Genomic DNA, 19,458 nt, shown 5'->3' with positions numbered 1-19,458 from the left:
TAAGATTATATAAAATTCGCATGTCACGATGTAAGTTACTGTACTCCTGCGAAACGCTGTTACTGATTTTCATCAAAATTTATATGCATATTCAGTAAGTCTGAGAATTGGCTACTATCTATCTATTTTTCATATCTCTTAAGTGATAAGGGTTGTTCACCCTTAACATTTTTTTTATTTATATGGCAACACAATGTTTGCTGGGTCAGCTAGTACATTTATAAAATGTACACAACTTTGCAATTAATGGTCGTGTGTAAAATAAAACTGAAAATAATAAACATAAATTAGTAAAGATACTTCGCCGCCTTGAAATTGAATGAAGCCACAAACGGCTTATTAGTAAGTTTTTTTTGAATTCTTGACAAATAAAAACATTTTTAGAGAAAATTTACAAATAAATAACTAATACTGCGTAATTTACATAATAGATAAATAATTATTTCAAATATTTTAGGGACATTTTAGCACGGAGACGTGGCAAAACTTTTTTACGCAACTATTTCAATTCTCAAAACTGGGTACATTTTCTTGTTAGGAGTGAGTAATCTTTACTAATATACGATAATAAATATAAACAATTTTTAAATCGTATATTTTAAACCAGTCGATACATCTGTATAGATACATTCTTTCATCAAATTATATATTTATATAATAATAATTTATTTAGTTAAACTGTACTATAACATTTCTACGTAAACGATGTACTAAAACTATTATCGACAGTTCTGGACATTTTTTACCTTCTGTTCCATTATTTCATTGTCTTTGACAAGCATGAGTATCAATGAGAAATATACGTCCATACGTCCCGTTTTTAACGGGACAGTCCCTTTTTTCGATGCTTCGTGCCGTTGTCTCCGAAATGAACCGTTGCCATTGTCTATTAAGTAACAGTAAATATTATAATTGTGAAAAAAACATGGGGTGCTCCATTTATCAGTTTTCATAAAGCGCCCCACATTTTTTGCACAATTATACTATTTACTTTTCCTTAAATGATTCCTAGATTGAAAATTATTTTCTACTGTTTAGTTAATTTTATCATAAAAGCGTGTTTTTTATTATTTCTAACTATATTTTTTCAAGTAAAAAGTATTTGACATAAAAAAATCGATGTCCCGTTTTGACTGAAGTAATCATTGGTCACTATATTCCATGGTCAATATTTACGTTTGCGTACACTTGAAACGCAAGGTCAAACACTAGTTGTCTTTTTTTATCACATTGTTCTAATAGCTCTGTCCCTTATAGAACATTTGTCTATGTAGTTAAAGGTAATCGTCGCCACGCCAGAAATCTTTTTTACGTGCGGCTATAGATGTTTCACATCAATAAAGGCGGTAATGATTTTTTTTAGATTATTTAAAAACAGTTTTCTTTGGGTGCAAAAACATTTTTCAAATGCCAATTATTCCAAGCTGTTATTTACCTATCCTTGTTAGTTCGTTGGGATATTATGATAGTTAAATCTTGCAAATGAGGTTTAAACCAGTTAATCCTAATCCTTAACCGATTGAACTGATTTTATTTTATATACGTTTGGTTTGGATTACTCTTGAATGAATGATTATTATTTATTAGTGAAGTTATTCTAAATCTAATATGGCGGACAACCTAAGATGGCGGACTAAATATTTTAGGCAAGAAGGTTAAGATGATTAGATATCAAATGGAAAGGTTTTCTAAGAATAATAGGAAAAACAAAATTTACATGAAAAAAAGCTTTTTCAATATGTGTTGGTTGGGTAATTAATAATTATATAAGGGCCACAATCAGAAGACATACTGTACCATTAGTTGACCGTATTTTAAAGCGAAGATATAACCCAAAATTGTGACATGAATCATAGTCAGTAGCCTTATGAATAAGAGCAGCAGTCACTTACACAATCTTGTATGAAAATCTTTGTAAAAGACTGTCGATAAAGCGTCTCTCCCAATTTCAACGCTCGCTTATTTGTTTAGGATTATCCGCCGGATAATCCGGCTTAAACAGTCGTTCACTTTTTGATTACGAAAAATGCCTACCTTAGGCTTTCTACTAAAAAGCAATGCGCACATTTTAATTAGGCGAAAGTCAAAAGATTTGGATTATTTCTCGGTAACTGTAAAATAATATATTGTTTTTGGAAGATAATTGGGGCTGGCAGTATAGCCTTATAAGAGTTTACTTATTGGAAAAATTATATATATTATAGCAAGTTCATTCTAATAATAGATATAAGGTTTAAGATCGTTATATCTTTAAGTATTACAAAATTCACTTACAGAGAAAAAAATATGGCCATAATAGAAAATTATAGCTTAAAATTTTTGTAAACGTGGATTTTGAAAGGTGGTAGGACTACTAAGGTTCGATGTGAGGTACCACCACCACACCTTTTTCTAACTGCTGCCTAGCTTAACTATGGGGTGACCACCTCCTTGGTAATAGAAGTACATCGTAGGACTCCTCTTCTATATGGAGTTATTATAAAGGTTGGTGCAGTTACCACTTAGTATCAGGTGAGCTACATACCCAAACTATTCTACGAGTACGTTTCTATCTATATTTTAGCAGTTTACACAAACAGTAATTTCCAATAAAGCCATGTTAATCGAGTTATAGTACAGCGTGTAAATTATCGGGCTGTGCACTGCGTGACAGCCTGCAGATGACATTATACGAGCACATACGGATGATATACTATCTATCAATGCTATATTTATGTGATGAACATGTGACATAAATGTTGTTATGTAACCAATACCAGCGCGTCAAGATTTGGAGTTACATCCGTAATTTCTAATCGAGTTGCGTTCGTCGCTTTGCATGGGTTCGAAAATAGCTATTCCATATATGGTATTCATTCATGGTTAATATTTTACCGCCTTGAAAACGTAAAAAGGTTTACTTTTAAGCTCGTGATGATATGAGACATCATTTTTTTTAAAATTACAACGGTCATCACTTTTTTTTTCATTTTCATCACCATTTTCAAGGTAGTAGAACTATGTAGTAAAGTTTGATTAAGGAGATACTATTAACAACAAACGTTTTGGAGTGAAGTAAAGAAGTGTATCCTTACCATGAGTTTTTAAAACATCCCACAATTTTACGTCACGTTTACTCAATCCATTATTCTGTTCCGTTTCCTTCAGTAGACTGAGTAACAATAAGTAAGTTCTCAAGTGACGGTGACCTTTTTGTCTACCTCATCATGTTCATCATGGTCGTGTTCGCAAAAAAGAGAGACAAAACTTAAAGCGCCATTTTGTCAATTTAGACATTTAATGTTACGTTACTGACACTATAGTTCTGATACAATCCGCTAGGGGCGCTGATTTGAAATTGTATGAGCAAATACGTAAACAAATACCAAAACAGTCATATTTGTCAAAACGTAAAAACTCATGGTAAGGGTGCTGCTTCGCAAGTTATCCTGGAAGGGTGTGGACACCGGTTGACTAACATATGAGGCGATCATCTTAGCCCTCAGGGGCAGCAACGCGTCTGTGGGGTCCTTAAATAGACCCTTATCCTGTTTGGGATTGATTACAGTCCTTCGTGGGTTGCAGTAGCCACTTACTTTGGACTTACTTACTTTTGACTTACTTATTTGTAAGTTCTATATATATAATATAGGAGTATCACACGAGCATGCAGTCCACCTAAGTGGCTACTGCCGCCCATGGACATCTGTAATCAACCCCAGATAGGATTAGACATGCCTACCTGAGGTCGGCCACAGATGCGCCGCTACCCCTGAGGAATAAGCTGGAACGCCTCGGAAAAGTATGTCTCCCTTACCACACCTTTCAAAACGGAACACAGCAGCGCCTAACACTGCTGTTATTAGGTACAAATAGGTGTAATATTATAAAAAAAGATTGTAAACAATTATCGCACTAATTTACCCGGACTAATAACCTTGGTAGCCCTACGGATGTTATATCATTATATCAATCTACACATCGTCTGCAAACGCTTAACCTTAATATATTTGAAAGATCAAAGGAGGAATTCAGTTTTAGCGGATATTAAAACGATTATATATCAGTTAATATTTGAAGTTTTTTATTGCATAATCATAGTTATTTTATGTGGTGTAATTTTTCGGTTCCGCTTTTCTTGGCACGGAAAAGCGACTGAACATCTGTTTTCCGTTTAGATAATAAGCATTTGAAACTTTATTAAGGTGTACTTGGATCGTATTTTAAAAGATTAAATTTTGAACTAACAATAATAGCAAGGTAAAGCCGTCAGTGGTTTGGGGCATGCTTTATATTTAAAGTTCCGGACACAAAGAGTAAAAACACTGTTACGCCTCCGCTGTCTGTCTATCTACAGCAGGGCTGTATCACTTGAGCCATAATATAACAAATACTAGAATTTTAAAGAAACATACATTTAATTTTGGTGATACGGAACACTCCGTGTGTGAGTTCGTCTACACTTGGTCAATTATTAATAGCTAAATCTTGCCATATCATTAGCGTAATACTTACAAACGTTCCATAAGCGAATATATCTTCATACTTAAAACATAATTTACCTCCATACTCAATTTTATACAGTATCTCTATAATTAAATAGCGAATTACAACGACATAAAAATTGTGGAGGTGGATAAAATTCTATAAATCATCTCTCAAACCATTAAATTTTACGTTTAGAAGCTCAGCGCTCCATATAATCGCATTTCTGCAGATTCGTTTTCGTTGGGCATCTATTTGCTGTAGTAAGAACGGAATATTATAATTCTATTAGGAAATCTTCTTTGCCAAAGTAGGTTATGAATTTTAGATAGTCTGCAGTAAATTTCAGAACAAAGAGAGATCAGATAATGAAATAAGTGATGCTAGACGGTTCTATTTTATTGTTAGTCTTCAAAGGATAGGTAAAACCAGTGTCTGTAGTTCCGGGACTAGAATAGGGCTACGGTAACTCCTGCTTGTCGTAAGAGGCGACTAAAAGGGGGCTTCCGGGGTTGCGAGCGGCAAGAGTGGGAGCTCGAGCCGTCCAGTAAGCGATCCCGGGAAGGATGGCGGTATGTGTGGTCGCATACCGTCGTGAACACCAGATGGTGCTAGAGGAGCGCTTGGAGGACTCCGGTTGCGTTCCGTCGGAGATCCCGGAGTTCTCCAACAAGCGTTGAGGACGGCCACCGGGGTGGTTTTAGTGCGGTAAGAATCCCACATAACCCGGCGTCGCTCCCACGTCGTCGGGTACCTTTCGAAGGTTTCCCCCTCGTAAAGAAAAAAAAAGGAAGGGTGTGGATATAAGCCCACATAGATGTGAAGTGATAGCCTAGTGGTTAAGAAACTCAGCCTCTCGATCGAGGGGTCCGAGGATAAAATCCCAGTCACGCACCACTGATTTTTCGAAATTATGTGCGTATTAGAAATTAATTATCACTTGCTTAAACGGTGAAGGAAAACATCGTGAGGAAACCTGCATACCTAAGAGATTTAAAATCTGAAAAAAATGTTTAAAGGTATGTGAAGTCTACCAATACGCACTTGGCCAGCGCGGTGGACTATAGCCTAAACCTTCTCATTCTGAGAGTAGACCCGTGCCCAACAGTTCAACAATAATGGGTTGATGATGAGATGTGAAGTAACCATCTCAGTCCGCGGGAGTAGCCACCTTTGATCGCCTCAAAGAAGAAATTTTGTTTTGAATTTGGTTATAGAAGTACGCGGACGGCAATGAGGTTCGTTTGGAAGAAGGAAGGTTGGCAGGAGAAAGAAGTCGTAGTTACGTAACATCCGAGAATGGACCGGATTAGCCAGCGCCGCTGAGCTATTTCGCAGAGCTACAAGCAAAGAGGAAAGCAAGAAGCTGATAGCCAACCTTCAATAATTGGAGAGGCACTTTAAGAAGATCAGGTTTGTTTGCTAGTTAAATTTTATGAAAAATAAAACACTTTAAAATTTGCAAAAAGAGCGCACAGTTGTTCGCACATTTAATGGGTACAACTAGTGGATTTTAAAGTCCGCTCTCCTTCGGGACATTAAGCCGTAGTTCCCGGTTGTTATCACTGGATAGCAGTCGTTAAACCTTATCGAAGGTTTAATGGGTGATTTAAAAATATCCGACACGGGTTGGCTACTAACATTTGTCTGTTATTCTGGATTGCAATAGTAAGATGGACTTTGTTACAGGCCTGACTAAAACTGAGTCAGGGGAAGTTCTGCAATATTAAAAAAAAAATGTGAGCCATCACGGGACGCCTGGCAGATGTGAAACATCGACATTATTTTGTAAAAGTAATATGCAGAAAAGAACATATTGTGATAGGAACTAAATATGTCATAATGATAAAATAAAATATTACGATTTTTTTCCAGATAACGATGACTATTTATTGAATTCGATTGCGCATGGCGACGCGTCGCCACACCGTACACACTACTGCATATAGACTGTATATATATATACCATCGTATAGCGTCATGCATGCGTCGCCACGCCAGAAATCGGTTTTACGTGCGGCTATAGATGTTTCACATCAAAATGCGTAGACTTTATATGCTAACTGTACACGACAGTTTTCTCACAACGTTTTCTACGTTCTAAAAAGTTTTTATCTTTTAGAGAAGGTTACGGAAACTAGAGCCACCATTTCGGGTAATATCGGACAAACAACAAGACAGACAAACAAAAGTAAAAACGAAAATATGTAGGTACGTTTTAGTATTATTCAACTAATCTATTTCAAAATCACAGGCGAACACTTTAACTTTGTAGATATATACCGAGATTGGCAACAAAAGAAAGATAAAATACATTTTGTTCGTAACAGCGTAACTTTGAAGTAACAGAATCTGTCTAATTATACATGATTACACCGAAACCAGAGACATTTCGGCTTTGTCTCCCAAATTGGTGTTTCTCGAGTTTATATCAAAGCTTTGTAAAGATCTACTAAATCTAGGTCTGTTGTTGCAGCCAGAGGACTTATGTAATGAAATTTAAAATTACAAATGTATATGCTAGTGCCTTTTAAGTATCGAAAAAACCATATACTATATATTAGCCCCAATAGGTAGACATCATCAACCCATTACTGCCCCACTATTGGGCATAGAGCTCCTATTAGAGGTTCAGGGTTTAGATCATAATCTTTTAGGACTTCAACCTTTTTTTTTAATACAACCACAGCCGTGAAAATGTATCACGATGTTTTCTTTCACTGTTATAAGAAGAGATAATCATTTTTTTATTTCTTTCAGCTTTTCGTTAAACCATTTTGAGAAATAAAGAATCTTAAACCATATTTAGATTTATTTACATATTTATTATTTCAATCTGTCATTTTCTCGTGACATTATATCGACTTATAAAAAAACACTGTCATCAAGGGAAAAACCTTAATACTTAAAGAAGTATAACTAAAAAAATATTATTTGCAGCTTTAGCGCTGTAAGAGGCGAAATAAAACATTGGTGTATTCTGAATATTATACTTGTTTGTTTGCCCCAGTTATCTTGGAAGAAGCAGAACAACAAAAAGCTAAACCTACTTTTTATTTAGATGTGAAATAAGTATACGTATTACAAAGGCAGTTTAAGAGGGCTTTTGTTTTGAATTCTAGAGACTCAAATATTTTAAAAACCCTTGCTTTTCTTTTAAAAATATGGGGGTAGCAATCGAGCATGCTGCTGCATGCTGGGGGTAAGTGGCCACTGCCCGTCATGGATAATTAACCAGATAAGATCAGAGTCCGAGTCGACAGTAAAAGTGTTGCTACCTTTGTGGACTAAGTAGTAATGCCTTTTCTGAGTATACCTTCCTTATCTTACCTTTCAAACAAGAATACAGCAACGCTGAACACTGTTGTTACAAGGCAGAAATAGCCCGAAGTTGAATCACAGTGTTTTACCAATTTAAAATTAAGGTACAGATATTATAATTTTCTATATCAAAAAAAAAGTTGGAATCTAAAGAAAAAACAGCGTGTTTGTACAATTAAGGTAAACAATTTATAATTTTCCGAGAAAAATCATTGGCCTCTTATGAAAAACATATTCATACCACTTTATATTATTTATGACCATGTAACATTTACTTGTTTAATCATATTCCCCTATTAAGTTAACACACGCTGTATAAGCAAGCAATCTTGCTCAAACTATGTTTGTGTGCGCACTTCATCGCCAGATGCAATTCCCGGAGACCGCTCCATCAACCGCACTCAATCCTTTGTGCAATTAACTACATGCACGGCTATGAATATTGAGACTGATAATGGGAAATAGGAAATTAATTCAATTTACTCAGTAACGCTATATTAGAATATTGTTTGGTACAGATTTTTTAAGAGTCTTTCGATTGTAGAGACTTAATTCTACGTTACGGAGAAATAAGACTTTACAGTGCTATATTTTGAATCGAATTGTGGGTTTTTTAATTAAAGTTGCAGATGAGCATGTTATTTATATGATTATATATATTACCTGGACAATTGACTTGCAACCACGAAGTAAATAATGTTTTACTTAAACAAGCAGTAACTTTGTACCATGATTATTTGTGTTCTTTTTACCTTCAGGAAAATCTTTTCTTGGTATATTATCATCTATTTCTGTCCTTTTTATTTACTTGTAAAATAAACAATAAATTAACACACTCTGTATAAGTAAGCTATCTTGCTTAAATTATGTGTTGGTATGTGAGATCGCTCCATCAACCGCATTCGATCCATTGTGCAATTAACTACATGCACGGCTATGAATATTGAGACTGATCAAGGGAAATAGGAAATTAATTAGATTTAGACGGTAACGTTATAACGTTATATTAGAATATAGTTTGAGAATATTATAGTTGAGGGTTTACATAAAGCTTGAAATAGGTTGACATGAAAATGTAAATTTTATGTGTGACCATGCATTATGGTGATGTTTTTGCGTTAAAAGATAGTTTTACGTACGGAGACATACATATTTTTCTGTGATTTAAAATAAAAATGCAACGTTTTGCCAGATTTTTACTGCACTTCACTGCACTTCATTACCATGTAGTTCAACTGATGGTAAATGGTCACCGAGCAGCTATAACGAACTAAGAATAGATGCGTGGCCTGACAGCTACCTACATACATTAAATGGTCTCATATATGTCTCCACTTTACTACATTCTTCAAAATACATCAGCACTTTACACTGCTGTTAAAGGACAAATATATGACTATATCGCCTAAAAATATATCCAATTTAGTTCATAAGAGGAAAAACGGTTTCGACAAAGAATCTCGTAATGAAAGAGAAGAAATTCTCCATTAATATGATCCAAAATTTTTATAAAATCTATTCAAATCATACAGTAGTTACTCACTAATTTTAGATTTCGCACAGATTTAATAGGTGGTTCGTGTGCACTAAAATCTGTTTACATAACGTTGGAAGATGATTATAAACAAAACTGGATATATATCGGTCAATGGGAGAAATTAAAATCATTGTAAATCACGAATAGCTTTACACATTGCTGTGGTGTCAGACATTAATAGAATGATTTCCTTACTTCCAAAACGAGTAGGGATTAAATAGGTAGTAGCGGTCCTTTCCGAAGACATCCACGTACTGAAGTGTATGTTTTTTAAACTGTTTCTTTAACTTTGAAAACAGTAGAATAAATTTAATAGAACTTCTTGAGGAGTGAGATTTTTTTGTATCACAAATATTTATAAGTACCTAAATCGTAATATTTAATAAGATATCATGGACTAGGTAATAATTGTAATTGTTGTATAAATCAAAGTTCTATAAAATGAAAAATAAATCTTCGAATCCTTACATTTAGGACAATTTTTTATGATTAGTTTTCATAATATTTCTTTATTTACTGTGGTATTTTATATTTTATTATAATACATGCAACATTACCACTTATATCAGGTGTAGTATACAATTATCGCATCTTTTATTTACTTAAAAAATCTTGAACGTTATATAAAATTCGAGTTCTTTATAAAAGATGAAGGTTATTCAAATCATCCATCCACCCATAAAATCTTCAACATAATCGTAGCGAGCGAGCGTAACAAATAATATATTCCAATGCGTACCTAACATCTAGTATTTGTAACATACAATTCCTCGCATTTGTTCCACACGACACAATTTATCACACTCCATATGTTTGAATAACGATAAATGTAGCGTCAACGGCATAAGCAAACAAAATTTTCTTGCATAACGAAAATAAGTAGCTCGCTCGTGATTTGGTGGACCTTCACTGTTATATTTGCCAATACACGACCGTATAAAGAGAGCATGACGGTGATAGCTTGCTGGTTTTAATTGCAAAATTATTGAAAGAAAAGGGCGTACACTAAAACTGACCCGTGTGCATGAAGCGGGCGTCCGCTCAATACGATTTCGGACGAGCGGCTTGCGATCGCCGCGATCCATGGTATGTAGCGGCGACGCTTCGCTGATTTCGAAAAACACTATAAGAGCGAGCACACGCCGCGTGCGAACGCGCTGTACGCCCGCCGCACTGCTCGTAAATTACGCTGTTTAAAAAGACTCGACGGTGCGAAGGTGGTAGAACCCTCTGCGATTCCACCTATTTCTGCCTCATAACAGCAGTGTTGAGCGCTGCTGTATTCTGGTTTGAAGGGTGTGGTAAGGGAAACATACTTTTCCGAGGCGTTCCAGTTTAGCCCTCAGGGGTAGCGGCGCATCTGTGGTAATATCTAATCCTATCTGGGGTTGATTACATATGACCATGGGCGGCAGTGGCCACTTACCATCAGGTGGACTGCATGCTCGTCTGCTACTAATACATTATAAAAAAAGACTTGCAAGAGTGCACCCGCGCCAGTTTTGGCGGACAAATCCTTACCAGCCGTTATATCTATGGTTAAGCAATTATTGGGTTGCATAATTTTAACATGACGTCATAACTGACACTTATTGTTAACTGGTCGATTCGGTCAGTTAAAGTTATTGTTTTTATCAACTTGCGTATCTGCCAACGTCGACTAATCGTGGTGACATAAATGACATTAATGACTAATAACTTGGTGCATCAGAGAATTGTTTCATTCCATCGGTATTGTCAAAGTTATTGTTATAGGTAACTTTAACGCACACTATAAACGGGCCTACGGTGGAACCCATCCTAAGTCTATATTCACAGGTAATAAAATGTACGAATGGATGTAAGATTATTGCATATAGCAGACCGGAAGGGTTAAGATGTTATAATATGTCAGTGTGAATCGATATTCAAGGATGGGCGTGAAAGGCGTATGACGATTGCATACTATACACTTGTAGATGCCAGGAGATCACCACAACAATGAAGTTCGTGCAAACTGACACCTTGAAATCAAAACAGAAGCGGTAGGAAGCTTCGTCTATTTCAATTGCTAAACTGATTGTGTGTGTTAGGCATATTGAGCATAAACGATGATACATGATTATGTATCAGGTCGCTCTAGCACTATACGTTTTACTGAGATCATCCCTAACTAGATCAATCCAAAATTAGCGCATGGTGTGTAGATTGTTAATATTTATTGAATTTTGAAGTTAAAGTTAACCTTTCTATTAATAAATAATATATATTTTTATGAATACAACAAAATTTTTTACGTTGCATGTAAGGCTTCACTGGAATTCAGAGCCGCTTTTATGAGCCGTGTGGAACGCTCAGGATGAGCCTTTTCCGAAAAAGGAAACTTTCAAAAAAATATTTACTTAATTTTTTATGTTTAATATTTGTTCATCATAATATTTTTTAAGTTCTATGTCTTCACTGTAAGTATTTCTTACTTTATTTCCTTATATTAAAATGATTTCAATCAAATCTTGCAATTAGAAATTACTGTAACGATTCCTTGCGTTAAATTTGACAATTTATTGATAAATGAAAATAAACCTGGAAAGTTTTACAAAAACAATCCATTTATAATATTTCAAGATCGGTTTTAATTATTAAATTAAAACCAATATGAGAGAAAAATGCCAATATTGCAATTTCAGTAATTATACTTAATACCAAAATGAACTGCGCAAATGAGATGAATTCGATCAATTTTATTTGACATACAAAGGGTCAAATAACAGTTAAGCCCAGATTAAAAAGAAAGACAACGCCCCGGCGCTGTGTTAGTGACTTTAAACATTTAAGTGGTAAATAATATGAATTTAAACTTTTATATTTATTGTGTTTTTTTATATATTTTAATTACAAGCTTTTAATATGAAACAACAGTGTTAGGACTTAACACCTATGATTCTGCTTTGTACCCCAAATATCCACTGAACGCACTCGGCATGATCCATATATTACATATATGATATTTTGTATAATTACGTAATTTGTACTACGCAATTCGACAAAATTTAGTATTCTTCAATGTATTGTTCTAAAGATTAAGTCTATTTTTTGGTCTGAGTCATCAACGGATAAAAAATTTTATTCACGACGCTGGAATTAATGAGAACTCTGTTAATGTACCTACATTGAATTCTTTAGTCCCTATGATGACATCATGACCTGATGTCACTGTCATTTTCAAACTTAAAGCTGGGTACTGACTAAGAGTATATGCGCGTAACAGTAAATACTCGTACGTTAACCTAAACTTTGTAGTACATGTCTGTACATTTTTAATATAATACTTTAATACGATATCCCGTTTATCCATCCAAAAAAGTACATAATTCATATCCCGTGTTCTTAGAAAAAAACAAATTCACATACCTAAATGCTCAGTTGGGCATTTATGAACAGGTTCAATTCTCTGTTTATGAAGCTATTTCTGTAATTTTACAAAAAAAATATATCGAATAATGAAACGCGAATAGTGTGGACGACACAGAAATTCAACGCAATCACTGTAATTGAAATCCTACGTGTTAGTGACTGTTAGTGTTTGTTACATTTACATGATATATTTATAACGCTATACAGCACACTCGCCTTATGTCGCACGATTTATTTCACTTGTCAGAACCCGCCTTAAGTCGCGAGACCCTCAAACGAGTTTCCGAACAAAGCCGCCCCACGCTCAAATAGTTCGTCAATTGTTTAAACTTGCGGCGCGCCGTAATGAGATAAACATGACGGCTCTTTGCAGTTAAACCACAGACCTATATCTGTGAGTTAAACAAAGGTACGAACTTAGTTTAATTGCCTTAATCACGACTCACTCTGAAGAAGCAGTTAAATCGCTCAGCCGAATTTAGGTCAGCTTCCAGTCAGTTGAAAACGATGTTTATAACTCAGTGTAGGTATAGACTGTCCTTTTGTCCATGTTGTTTCGGCATCGGAATAGAGCTATAGTGACTTCTGTCGTAAGAGGCGACTAAAAGTGGGCTTCCGGGCTTGCGGCAAAAATGGGAGTTCAAACGGCCCAACCAGGACTCGGGAAGAACGTCAGTGTATGTGCGGCCACATACTGTAAACACCCGAATGTGTGGTGAGCGTAAATGCATGTAAATGCTTACCTAGATAGAGTCCAATAAGGATACCGTGGTCGGAGGACTTCTGTGTTCTGTTAGAAATCTTGGAGTCTATGTTGGACAGTATGGACACTCACATACACAAATACACAAACACCCAGACCCAGAAACAGAAATCTAAATACATCATTCAGATATCTGTCTGGCCGGGGATCGAACCTGGGACCCTTTGCGTCAGATCGGTATGGTGACCGCTCCGCCAAGCGGGTCGTCAAATATAAATAAACCAAGTATGACCGCTTTGTAACAAAAGTCGTTCTATGTACCGCACTCTTTGTCCTCGTCTGCTTCGAAATAGGTTAGCAGAGGTTCATCAATAGAGTCATATTTTTTATCTTTAGATATTTACGTAAAAATAGTCATATATTATGATAGTCGCCATCATCATTAACCCATGACTACCGGGTTATGGGTGTACAAGTTAAGGCCTTGATAACGTAATAAGGTAATTAGACATTTTTATAATATATTTTATATAATGCACCTTTTAACCTACATATGTGATAGAAATAAAGTAGGTACAACATCATTATAATTATTAAATACATTATAATTACTAAGTACAATAAAGGTAGAGCCAGTATGGTTTTACCGAAGAGGTACCACCGCCGCACCCATTTCTGGCGTGAATTCATTCTGTTACGGGGTGTGGATGGCTGTTTACAAATGAGGTGATGATCTTAGTCCTCAGGACTTGAAACGTGTCTGTAACCTTCAGGTACATCCTGTCCTATATGGAGTTGGTGACTGCTGATGTCCATGGGTGGCAGTGACCTTACTCAAATGAACTGCAAGCTCGCTACTCTATTCTTTAAAAAAATAGCAAGTTCTCTGTAATAGATTGAGTATTATTTCAACTACATCTTTGTATGAATTTTATTCGTATAATTAAGAGAAACAAATTACTATTTGTTAATAAAATAAACAAAAGAAACGAAAATATGTTCAGGAAACCTATACTACGAGAGAGATTTTTCAAAAAAAGTTCTCAAAGAATATATTAAAAATTCCAATCCGATTATGGCCTAATCCTTCTTACTCTGAGAGGAGACCCGTGCCCAGCAGTGGGACAGCTTAATGTTTATCCATGTAAGAAGTTTCATTTGGTAATACGAACATATATATACTATTTATTTTATATTGCTAGTTAGAATAGCGAAATTACCGTACATTTTCGTTGCTTGATAAGCATTTGATACAGATAAAAAGATCAATAAAAATGGATGACAAGTCATAAACTATTTTAATGATACCCTAAAATGCGTACGTGCTAACTACGAGTAAATAAGGATTATAAAGTATGTTATCTGTTATCGGAGTTACATATTTAGAATTCAAACATTTTGTATGTAGATCGACATACATAATGTATGTAGCACGTATGATACATCATATATGCTTGTTTGATAACATATATAAGCCTTTTTTAATTAAGATCTAATTAATATTTGTTTTGTCGCTGCAAGAATATTGTAAGAAATCCCGAACTATTAAGAATTCCTAAACTTGGCCTTGGCCTACACTTGGCCAGCATGGTAGACTAAGCCCCTCTTATTCTGAGACCCACAATAATAACAAATAGGACATACCAAACTATCGTACTAGCTTAAATATATAAAGCAACGCAAATTGTACCACTTATTACAACTACAACTAAATATATAGCAACGAAATTTAAATACAATACATTTGTACGAATTAATATTACATTTATATATAAGCAATTCCCAAAAACAACAAGCGTGTAACAACGAACTTACCTTAATCAATCACATCGTCAACAAGCTGCCGCTCACACACAATGCACTGGAAACTCACGAACACACCAGAACCGAGAATCTAACACACACAAAGCAATCAACGTTGATTTTCACAGAGGATTTAATTCATAAATTGATGATCGGTTACGCGGTGCGATCGCGACGTGACGACACGTGTGTCACGCGGAACGGGCGAAGGTATACTGCGGTAAGGTGCGGGACAGCGGGAGGTTGCCGCCCGCGGCCGCCCGCCCTGCCCCGTTTCAGATTCTGTAACGCACCTGAAAAATTGGAATTCAGTTCCGATAGTGCAATTAGATTTGCACAGTTGGTATTTGTAGGTATTATTTTAGTTTTAATCTAAGCAGCATTTTTGTTTTAAGACAATAAATTAATTTATTTAGAATTTGACATTTTTTAGATTAAATTTCAGTCGGCATTAATACTTACTTTAAAATAATACAGCTTTACAAATTCAAGTCTTGTCGAGGCTTATTATTGACAAATGCGTTTTTATACTAAAAGAACTGGATAATTCCTTAAGACAGGTTTGAAATACTATTGTAAAATTATTATATTTATTTTTTTAAAAGCAGGTTTTTAAATTCTTGTCAAACAATCAACATAATTCGTTTTAAATTATACCAAGTCAAATACATTTGCTGTAAAAAGTTTGCAGATCTCAAGAAGAGCTAAGTTCGCTGTGATAAACGACCTAATTTAGTTTAATTTAAAATCTATGCTTTGCAGATGCAAATAGCATTTGTAAGATGTCACTTTAATCCTTATTTATTTATTAAAATAAAAAACGATTTGACTTACAAATAAAAATATTACTAATCAATTCACGTAAACATGTTTACGTTGTTTTTGCAATATTTTTTGGCAAACAGTCATGCATATAGAAGATGTTTTTTTTTTACCTGGATAAAGAAGGTGTAAAAATTGCAGTTTTTTTCTAAACAAAACAAAACTGTATAATTAGATAAGAAATAAAAGAAATTACTAAGTAATAAAATAGTTTTTTTGAAACTTATTTAATTGTTAGTCCAAAATTTTTAATACATTTTTTCTCTGCGGGGATGGTTTTATTCGTTGGCAGCATATAAGGGAGGACAGATAAGAATAAAAGCAAAATTATGATATGCCTGCTCAATCTACTTGTGAACAATGAAAAACACAAGCCTGTGTATTTCATTTGAGATTGAATCGCAGGTATAAATCGTTCATTACTAGAATAACATTAAGCCATTGCATTAATCTAGTTCAGGTCAAATAGCACAGCCGCTCAGAAACCAGCGCATTTTAGTTCACGAGTTCACTAATTACTGAGCAATTCACTGTTCTTGTAATTTGTATCAAGTATACCACAGCTATTTTATGTTATAAAAGAAAAACAAATTGTAAACTGATTAAGAAGTAAACTGATTATAATAAGTATTAGAAGTTTCACTTCTATGTAGAAGTTTTACTTCTGTTGTATGGTAAAATGTTATTTATAAAAATGATCACGCCATATATAACTAATGTTTTTTTAATATTAAATTAGCAATGGAATTTATTGTACACACAAAATGCGGAGTCCATCACCATATCTTAAAAAAAATAATTATTCAATATTTTCTTCACAATCGTTTGAATCCAAATTTTTCCAGTATTGTCTATGGACCTTTATTAGATTATTTCTACTCAAATTACGGGAGATAAACTGGCAGATGATACAAATATTTCTACAAATCTAACTTCTAGTACATAGGTACCACAAACAACAGATATTGACAAACAAGCATCAATTCCATACCGTTTAATAATACAATTACGTAGAGATGACGTCATTTATTTGGATTGTATAAAAAGGCGTTGAATTATTCAATTAGACTCGAGTATTAGCAACTAATACACCTGTTGCCTAACAATTATCGGACGGTGAACACTATTCTATTATTGTATATCCGTCTTTGAGTCAGAGAATAGAGCCTGATCACATTTATTGTTCAAGAATGATAAAGATATTTCGGTTTAAAAATAAATTAAATATTATATTGCAATGCCCTAGTAGGGTGCGTGCTTGTACTATAATTAATTTGTAAGATCTGACTATGATAATGAGTATGAGCAATAAAGAATTTGAATTTGCATTTGGGTCAGTCAAAGAAATTCTATTAGATATATAGTAGAATAGATGGAGACGAAATTTGTCATCTACTTATTATCAATTGGTAATTAGTTGTTTTGAAATGTAAATCAAACGTCAATTAGTTTCAGATGATCTCAGTGTGAAGTAGGATAACAGTTTGTGTATGTCCATTCTAAAGCCCGATTTAATCTCTATGTGATCCAACCGTTTTACTGGTCACCGATTGACAGGTTTTTCTGTTCACACTGTAATGACAATAAATATTTCGATCTTACTTAATGTGAACAAAACCAGCTCTTGTCGCTTAGTGTGAACAGCAATATGTAACAGTCGGCGAGCGGTAAACTGTTGGTCCAGCCTAATGTGAACAGCAGCTTTATGTCTCTCCAAAATGAAGATTACTGTTATATAGTGTACCTAATAAAAGTGTGGAATAAATTAAATTGTATTTTTGAGAAAAATGGAGTGAGGAAGATCTGATGATAAAGCTGGGAGTTGGATATTGGAACCGTGTATTTTTTTTTTCAGTTTAGTTATTTTCTTAATAATGAAGTTTTATACTCAATTGAACATAACTAACTTGTTGGATTTGTTGCACTAAATAAGCATAGTATTGCACCGGAAAATAATTTAAATCACACAACTCGTCCCGTTTCAGAGTTCCTAGCAAGCGGGCTTTGTTCGACTTTGTTTTGCAAATGACTTTGCACTTAAAACGCAAAATACGTGCTAGCTTCACAAAGTTGGGGCAACCACTCATTTGTCAATGTCAATGTGAGAGTACTATCGACATTCTTTTACATTTAGCATAGCACGGACCTGTTTCCTGTCGCGCGTGTTTATGTATACGAACGTGAGTCCCGTTCATTCACACGCGATTTGCACTCAATCGTTTCATAGACACAGCGTATTACAAAGTGTGGTAAGGGAGACATAACTTTCCAAAGCGTTCCAGCTCAGTCCTCAGGGGTAGCGGCGCATTTGTAGCCGACCTCAGGTAGGAATATCTGATCCTATCTGGTGTTAATTACAGATGTCCATGGGCGGCAGTAGCCATTTATTATCAAGTGGACTGAAAGCTTGCCTGATAATCCTAGGTATATTATAAAAAAAATCTAGTTCAAGCGTAAAGCAGTTCTGCATTTATGTTAAAGGTTGGGATGTTTGCGTTATTATATATGAGGAACCATCTTAGTCGTCAGGAGTGCCAAGGCTAGGCTTCAGATAAAAGCGGTTCTGTGGAGTTGGTTATAGATGCCCATTGGTTACACTGCCATAGTGACCACCGCGTAGACTGCATGTATATTTGCTACTTCAGTCTTATAAAAAATAGGCACATGCACGTGAGTCAGGAATAGAATGCTACGTTGTTTTAATGTGTAAGTGCAGGACACGCGTCTAGGGGCGCAGGTAAAAGGTCCTTAGTTCCTTACAGTCTTTGACCCCAAAGTGCCAAAGCCAAGCACGGTCTTCTAAAGAAATGAGGAAGCCTGTTGCATACAATACATACTGTTCCAGTCTGGTCTTTAGTAATTTACCTCTTGGAATTTATCACTAATTCTATCTCTTTAAGACGGACTATTGTAACACAAAATAAAAAGGTAGGTAATTGTAAATTATAAAATAATACGATGAGACAATAACATGTCTGATAAAAGTGAAGAATATAGTTGTAGGAGTATGTGTGTTATATTAGTTCTTATAATAAATACTACTGTAGTAGGTAAATGTGCCGTTCTTTAAATAGTTATATTTCATTAAATCTAGTGACATTCAGTTCTCAAGTCTGTCATAACGGAGAGAATCTAGGGAAACTAAGTAACTAATTTATTTATTTACAATTGTAATACTCGGTTTGAAGAATGGCAAAGAGATATAGAGGACAAACTTGTTTAAAAGTTTTTATGTGGCGGCGAAACATTTTCGTGACTGCGACCTCAGCATAAATCTTCTAACTTGTTTAGTGTACGTACATACACGTCTACAAGTTGGAGTTACTCGTATGGACGTTGACAGACGTATGGGGGTTTTCTCTAGAAGGTCTTTCTCTAACCTAACCAAACATTTCGTTAATACAAGCTTTGGAGC

At 34.9% G+C, this 19,458-nt stretch overlaps 1 protein-coding gene across 1 annotated transcript in view; it reads right to left on the bottom strand.

The window, feature by feature from the left end:
* Positions 1-15,420, bottom strand: part of LOC140750930 (protein qui-1) — a 154,417-nt gene extending 138,997 nt beyond the window's left edge. The window contains exon 1 of the mRNA XM_073084690.1: positions 15,234-15,420. The gene's annotated coding sequence lies outside the window, so the exon portion shown is untranslated. The remainder of the gene's footprint in view (positions 1-15,233) is intronic.
* Positions 15,421-19,458: the final 4,038 nt, after the last annotated feature.

The sequence above is a fragment of the Epargyreus clarus genome, unplaced genomic scaffold, assembly GCF_041222505.1.
Source record: "Epargyreus clarus isolate Ecla_fem2 unplaced genomic scaffold, WU_Ecla_fem_2.2 ptg000021l, whole genome shotgun sequence".
NCBI lineage: Eukaryota > Metazoa > Arthropoda > Insecta > Lepidoptera > Hesperiidae > Epargyreus > Epargyreus clarus.
Note: the sequence above shows the minus strand (reverse complement) of the source record. Positions and strands in the feature narration are given on the sequence as shown.